The following is an 8029-nucleotide window of genomic DNA, read 5'->3' as shown; positions in this document are numbered from 1 at the left end:
AATCCTCAGTGTATCAGGGTAAGAAGAATTTTGTTTACTTTTATTTTTATTTCCAATTTATCATAGACCAATATTCCGTTTACACAGTTTTCAATGAGGCAAAGGTAACAATAAGTGTAATTCTTGCTATTTGTACAAATATCTAAATAAGTATATTAAAATTGTTCATTTGTGTTCATTTTAATATTCTTATTTGGGTAATGTGGATAAAACAAAATATCATTCAAACTGAATGAACCCAGTGATGGATGATGAGATTTTATATATGTTATACATAATAATGCAAATGGTAACATGATATCACAATTCTATCTATAGTAATGGCTCATGCTTTAGAATGCTTAGGATGAAATATAGTCCTGATAATCAATAATTATTTTTAAATAAAAAAATACAACTTTGCTTCAATTTTTATTTGTGTATCTTAAAGAGACTCTTACAAACTATTCATTAAATTTCTTTTTTCTCAGTGTAAACTGATGTATTTATAGTAATATTATAAGATTATTTGAAAAATAAATGATACAAAAATAAATGGTACAATATTTCCTTTATAGTAATATTATAAGATTATTTGAAAATTAAAACTAAATGATTATAATTATAATCTCTTACAAAGTGCTTGATATAAAGTGAAGTGAAATATAGATTAAATTGAGTCTGCTTAATAAAATCCTTTCCCATTATTTTCTTGTCCTTAAAGATAAATCTTGGCAATATCTAACCAGTTGCTTTTGTTATGCCCATTTAGAAGAAAAAATAATTTGATTTTCCATTTTTTTCAAAATCAGTAAATTTTTCTTTGTACTTATTTTTCTTTTCATTTAATCTAAAATATATAGAATAGAAATACTATACATGAAACTAAATGTCTCATACATTTTTACTATTTTAATTCTTAAAAATATTTCTAATGGATAAAAATAGTGGCAATTTAAAATGTTGACCTTGAAAGTGAAATATTTTCCTGATAATATACAGGTCATTAGGTCAATTTTTATTTTAGGTTTTATACTTTTTTTGTAAAACTGTATGTAATTTCCACTTCTAAAATGATAATTGAATCATTGATTAAATATTTTGTGATGGGTTATTTTTCATTTTTATTACAGGCTTGAGTTTACAAAATAGGATTCAAATTACATAATACACCACAATAACAAATTCATAGATCAAAATTATGGCAAATCTATCAGGATTATAAGCTGCTTCGGAAAATCAAAACACCTGTTCAGAATTTTATGATTATACTTATTACTGCTTATTTGGAAATCAATTTTACATCGAAACAATATTCTGTTTGAATTTTCACGAACAAATTTATATTTATTGAAATAGTACCAGTCTTTTAAGAAAGTTATGATTTTTAACTGATGTTGGATTTGTATTTTTAAAATACTTGCTGATAGATATTAAGATTCTTCATTCTGAAACTCTTTTCAAAATAAATGTGCTTGGCTACAATTATATATAATTTTCGTCTGGGTAACAAATTTATGCCATTAAATATTTTTCTAATTTTTACTACTAAAAAAAAAGAAAAACACAATTGGAATAATAGAAGTTACATGACATTTTATATGACCTGGTAACTGAGCTCCCCCAGAAAGCAACAGCCACAGTGCTAATGAGAATATATATACATATGTGTAGAGATATTTAGCAACATGACTTGACCATTTTAAGCTTAAATAATTTTTAAAAGTCATTGTGCTCTCTATAATGAATACTGAGAGGCATTTGTATATAAAAATTTAATGCTATTCATCAGGAAATCTTAATTCTTGTGAGTGTCCTGATAAAACATAGAAACTCATTCATCATTCAAAGTTAAGCAGGAGTTAGAGGTTAGGGTGTTTGTCTTCTCTGGTGGCAAGGCAGCTTCACACTCTCCCTCCAGCCTGACTTAGCTATCAATTTTCCTTTAAGATCAGCCAGCATTACATTGCTCTGTGTGCTGATACTATCTGAGATAACTTTGAAAAAAAGAACCACAGAAGCAAAAGCATGTGAGTAGAGCTTCCTGAATTTCTTGATATTTTCCTCTGTTTCATCCTAATGCATTTATAAAAAGTAATTCAAAGTTTTTGAGAAACCGTAATATGGAATATGCTGACTACTGATTCAGAACAGCAAAAATTTTGGGAATCTACCCTTTTGGGTAGTTCAAAGAAAAAAAAAAAACAACAACTGGATTTCATTTCCAATTGTGCTTTCCTTTAATTCAATATCTGGAATTCCAGCAAGTTTCTTACAGATTCATCTAAATCTAATTATTCAAGCATATTACCTAAAATTTTTAAAAGAATCATGTTATGTTAAATAACAAGAGATGGGGGAAAAGCTTGAGTATAACTATAGGCAATTTGTTACCTAGCACAGACAAGTTTCTTCTTCATTCATGTTTCTACTCATATTCCTTTCAGACAGTTATCTTCAATATCTGATTTCTGGTTGTGATTCTACCCCATGAATATTTGTGAAAGATGGAAATATTTGTAAAATCATAAGTATGTATTCAGATATACTATCTCCATTCACTGTTCTTGAAATTATTTTAAAAATCTCTGTTCACATTTTTAAGTCTCATCTTTACTAAGTACTTATCTTCAGCAAGAGAGCAAAGCATAATAATATTTAAAAAAATAAAGGGGAAGAAGAGGAGGAGGAGAGGTGGGAGCGTGGACTTCTAAAATTTCGAAACTAGATTGAAAGAGAACATTGAGAAGACAAGAAACTAGAGTAAATATTAGGAATATAAATGTTGATAAAATTTTCTAATAGGAACTACATGAATATAAGCTTTTAAGCAAAAATTTGAAGAGGTACAGAAAAACATGTAAATCATGAAAATAAGTTAGGGTGTTTGTCAGATTATAGAGACAAATACTTTTATGATATATTTTTTTCAATTAAGTTTTTGCTGGGTCTTATCATGAGCTCAGTTAATATTTAAAGATAAAGGTTGAAAATGTCTTCTTTTAGCTTAAGTATTGTATATAAGTAAATTATGTACAGTTTTATTCATTCTGTTATCAACCAAAACTAATAATGGTATTTCTTATGGTAAAACAGCCACCTGTCCTTGTGTTGTACTGCACAGTTGTCCCTCTGTAATCATGGGAGAGTGGTTCCAACCTCTACCCTCCACACACAAACACCAAAATCTGCTGGATTTCAAGTCCTTTATATACAGTAGGGTTATATGTTTATATGACTTACTGCACATCCTCCTGTATACTTTTAATCATTTTTACATTATTTATAACATCCCACAAAATATATTGTTCAATATTGTTTAGGAATTACTGTCCAGAAAAAATGTATACTTGTTCAGTAACGATTCCTTTCTTCCCAAATATTTTCAAACACATCATGCATTGAATCTACAACTACATAACCCACAGGTATTCAGGACTGATTGTACTTCAAAGGTCATATAGTATTACAATTATGATATTGAATGTTATAATTTTCTTCATAAATACAAAATTTAAATAACCTCATGTTACTATATCACATTTCATATTCTATTATGCCAAATCATACAATAATTTATTTAATTCATCAGATGGCAATTAAGAATGTTTTTAGTACATGATCAACACTGTACTAGATGTTCTGAATATGATGCCAGATATCAAATTTGATGTTAAAAGTCTAATATCCAAAGGTAAGGACTAAACAAACAGTCCCTTAGTGAAATTTTATTCTAATGTAGAAAGCATATAATAATTGTTAACGACACAAATAGCTCTACAATTATAATAAAAGTTTTCGTGAAGAATGCTCAGTGTCAATTACAGCACAAAATATGCAAGGTCAGAAAGATTATGAAACTTACCAGAAAAAGATGCAATTAAACTAAGACTTCATAGATAAGGCAGAGCTACTTTGGAAAAGAGGGGAAGGATAGACACTCCACTGAGAGAAAGAAAGCAAATATAAGGCCTCTGGAGAGGAGGAATAAGGGTAGGTGTTGGAGATTAAAGTCAGTGTGCCTGCAACAAAGAGCTACAGCAAATGTGTGGAGTTAAGGTGGCTGGAGCCAGTAGGCAGAAGCCCAGTGAAAGCAGAGTGCTACAGTCTTTGAAGCAGGGCCATAATATGATGAGACTGAGATTAGGAGAAAAGAATCCCATTCATGGTTCCATTTCAGTAGAGAGAGCAAACTGGAGAGTAGGCAGGTGTCCCAACTTGGCAGCAAGCAGCTATTTCAAGGCCGTGAGAAAGGTGCTGATGGCTCTGGCAGACATAAAGGAAACTCTGGCCTTTGGGGGGGGGGGGGTTCCAGAAAGAAAAGTTTTTAAAATTTGTTTTATTTGAATATGTGAGAGGGACAGTAATAAAAAAGCTAATCCTTAAGTTTTAAATTGATTATCTGGTTTGTTGAATATAATATTCAGTAACAGAGAGATATTGGAATAATGATAATAATTTGGGAAAACAAAACAATCCCTAAAATCTGAATAGACATCTTTTTATACAACAAAATAAGTTTTGAAATTAAATCTCTGAAAATCTCTCTCTCTCTCTCTCTCTCTCTCTCTCTCTCTCTCTCTCTCTATCTCTCTCTCTCTCTCTCAGTTTGCAATCAAGCTGGGATCCACAATGATCAATGAAGCCAAAGACACTACAGAAATTCACAGTAACCACACACAGACAAAATAATTTTTCTATTCACTGTGTGTGATCCATTCTTGTTTTGTTTTGCACTTTAACACTTTTGAAATTTGAACACATCTAACATCAGATAATCAACATTAATATCTATATACTTTTTTTATGTTGTATTTATTGTTTCCTTTTTTCTTGAAGAATTGCCCTTCAAAATAGGAAATATCTAAAAAATGAGTCAATTGAGAACCAAGAAAATCAATTATTCATTGTCATTCAATTAAAAATGATGACAATAGAAATCACCAACTGTATTTACTTAGATGCTGTTTTGAAAGACATTTAATATTAATCTCCATAATGTTAAGAAAAAAAAATCTTATTTTAAGCTATGATTGTATTTGGTAAATTTAGAAAACTACCCATATGTTCATTAGTAAACACTATGTTTAGTAATATTTTTAGAAATATTTTAATCACATTAAATTGAGTCTACATTTTTCTACTATTTGGGTGATGTTCAATTTCTTTAAAATTTTTCTGATAATAATATTTCCCCAAAGGGTAGATCCAACACAGCTCTACTATCTACTATCATATTTAAAAAAAATTAAGTTTTAATTTGTTCTATATGACAGCAGAATGCATTACAATTTATATTACACATATAATCACAATTTTTTTTATATCTCTGGTTGTACAAAGATAGTGAATAATATGGACATCATTACACAACATAGTTTTAATGCAGACATGGTCCTGTAGCCACGTATTATTCTGTTTTGCTTTTATTTATATGCTCAAAGTGCCTTTTGTCTTGTAGAATCATTTTCTTTGATTTTATAAATTGACTAATGATTATAGAGAAATTTTATGTGAGAGGCATCAAAGTGTTTTCTATTAATTAGGTCATTTACAATATACCATCCATTTTCTTTTACCCCTGAATTACAGAATGAAGGCAGAAGGTTAAGGAATGATCTAATTTTCATGCAGTTCATCATACCAGAGTCAAGGGGAAAAAAAGGAAAATTTCCTGCACATGTACCTTATTTCTTGACATATGCACCAATTCCATTGCTCACTTATGTTTTCTCCAAATTTAGTAATTTGCACAATATTCTTGAGTAGATTCCCCTCCTCAACAAATCTTTTCCCACTAACCTACATCTTATCTTTCCAACTTTCTATCAGTCTCAGTAGCTGTCCAAAAATGAATCATTCCTCTGTATTCTACACAATCTGGTTCTTCCAAAGTGAATTCAGACTCATTCATTTAAATCTCATCCTTATCTATTTTAAAACAAAGTAAAAAATTAAATAAATACAACAATGCATTAGGTTTACAGTTTCTTCCTCTGGCTGTTCACATGTCTTGTCACATGTCTTTGGTCAATATTCTCTGTGTTTGCATTCTTACATTTCCAATGTTTCATTAACTTTGGAAATTGTTTAAATCTACCCTCTTCCTTCTGTTTTTATCACTTATGCTAAGGTTATTTCCAAACTGCATCAACATGTTGTGTTCTGTCTCTAGCATTTACCTTTGCAGATCTTCTCTCCTAGTAGTACTTGATCCTCTGAACTTTGTTCCTGCATTCACTGTTGTAATCCAAAGCGTCATCACTACTTTCTGCATTGGCTTTTTAACTGAACTTCTTCCTTCCATTATATGCAAGCTCTAGCTTATCATTTCTCCTAAAATTGCCAGACAGAGCTCTCTATGCCACATGTCTTATAATGCTTCCTATCTGTTTAAAAACCACTGGGATCCATGTATTATTCTTAGTTTTAAACTAAGCAGTTGTATGAGTTTTTTTTTCCTTGAAGATGATTATGCCAAAATATCCTTTTTAAAAGACTTTTCTAGCAACCTGCTATTGTCATTTATACACTGAAATACAAAGTCTAATTTGCCTTTCAAGAATATAGATTAGATTTAGTGACTCACTTCTAATGAATAATAAGTAGTGAAAGAACATGGTATGATTATAAGACTGGGTTATAAAAGACAAAACATACAATAGAACCCAGCATCAACCAGAACAGATTCTAATCACAGTCCCAGTTGAGGTTTCAAGTGACAGCCAGCATCATCTACCTGCCCAACAACTGAATACTGGGGACTACAGAGGATTCTGAGTGTTGTTACTAAGTAGAGTAGAGGTGAATTTTTCCTGCCATGCCCTATTCAAAAACCAGATTTCTAAATGTTTTCATTGTTTTAAGCCAATAGGTTTTGGATTTTTATTTCTTATATAAACATAAACAAACAACAAAGAAATCTTAATTTTTTTAACCAGTCACCTTTATTTGGTGTTAATACTCAGGATATGAAAGAATTCAGCCATGAGGCCACTTTCATACTGGAGGCAGTCCCAATCAGGAGTACATAGTACACTCTCCACACTGACGCCTCTTCATTGGTACTTGCATCACCACTCATGCTTGAGGTACTGTTAAGAAAGGCAGTAGCTGAAAAGCAGCATGCTGCCATCACCATGTTGACACCTGCAATGCTCCCCTTCTTCACGTTGACGTACTTGTAACACTGGTAGTAACCTCTCTGAAAGGCTCACCCAATGCCTTTAGGGGAAAAATCCCACATCAATATCCAGCTTGGGCACTCCCCTAGTTTGACATCCATGCGTTTCTTCTCTTTCACTGGCATGACTAATGTCATCCTAAAATCTTAGTGTCTGCTGAGCCAGGCCTTGTAAGGTTCTTATCTTAATCTTTAACCTAACCTTCCACTCCATATTGCATACATAGCTTGAATTATATTAAACTGTCTGCACTTGCCCATAGATACTATATTTTTAGACACTGAAATATTTGAAGACATAAGACCTTAGGAAAGTTCTTTCTGAACACTTCCTAACAATTCTTCCATTTATGGAGAAAATACTATTAGTTAAGATTCAATTCTTGACACCACTTCTCAGTGCCTTTCCATAATCCCCAGTTTGCATTAGAAATCCATTTCTCTCTTTTACCTTAACATCAAATATAACTTGTGTTGGATTAATAGCAAAATGGATAAATGCTCTGTAAGTGTAGTTCATGCAATTAACACATACAATCTATCAGAATATGATCATCAAAATGTTGTAAATTATTTGTTACATTTATAGGAAAAGTCAGCCTTTCTAGCTAGTATTAATTTTACAAGCTAAAATGTGAGCTGTCAGTAACAACTGAAGCAGTGTTAGCTCTGCTCTATTTGTTTTTATTCTTTGGAGAAATACAGTTGGATGATGATTCCATTCAGGAATTATAATCATATCATATCAGACACCTAGGTAGTAGCCACAACACTGATATTTTATTGTTGCCTTCAAATTCAATTAAAAGTAAACCATTTCTTTGCAGCTCTTTGATGTGTAGAAATGTTCTTCTCTGAGATTTGAGT

The 8029-nt window shown here is 31.1% G+C and overlaps 1 pseudogene; it reads right to left on the bottom strand.

Annotated features, from left to right (window-relative positions):
* Nucleotides 1–7052: 7052 nt before the first annotated feature.
* Nucleotides 7053–7300, bottom strand: LOC143388431 (ATP synthase F(0) complex subunit f, mitochondrial pseudogene; annotated as a pseudogene).
* Between the last annotated feature and the right edge of the window lie 729 nt (nt 7301–8029).

This window comes from Callospermophilus lateralis, unplaced genomic scaffold (genome assembly GCF_048772815.1).
Source record: "Callospermophilus lateralis isolate mCalLat2 unplaced genomic scaffold, mCalLat2.hap1 Scaffold_193, whole genome shotgun sequence".
NCBI classification, from domain to species: domain Eukaryota; kingdom Metazoa; phylum Chordata; class Mammalia; order Rodentia; family Sciuridae; genus Callospermophilus; species Callospermophilus lateralis.
Note: the sequence above shows the minus strand (reverse complement) of the source record. Positions and strands in the feature narration are given on the sequence as shown.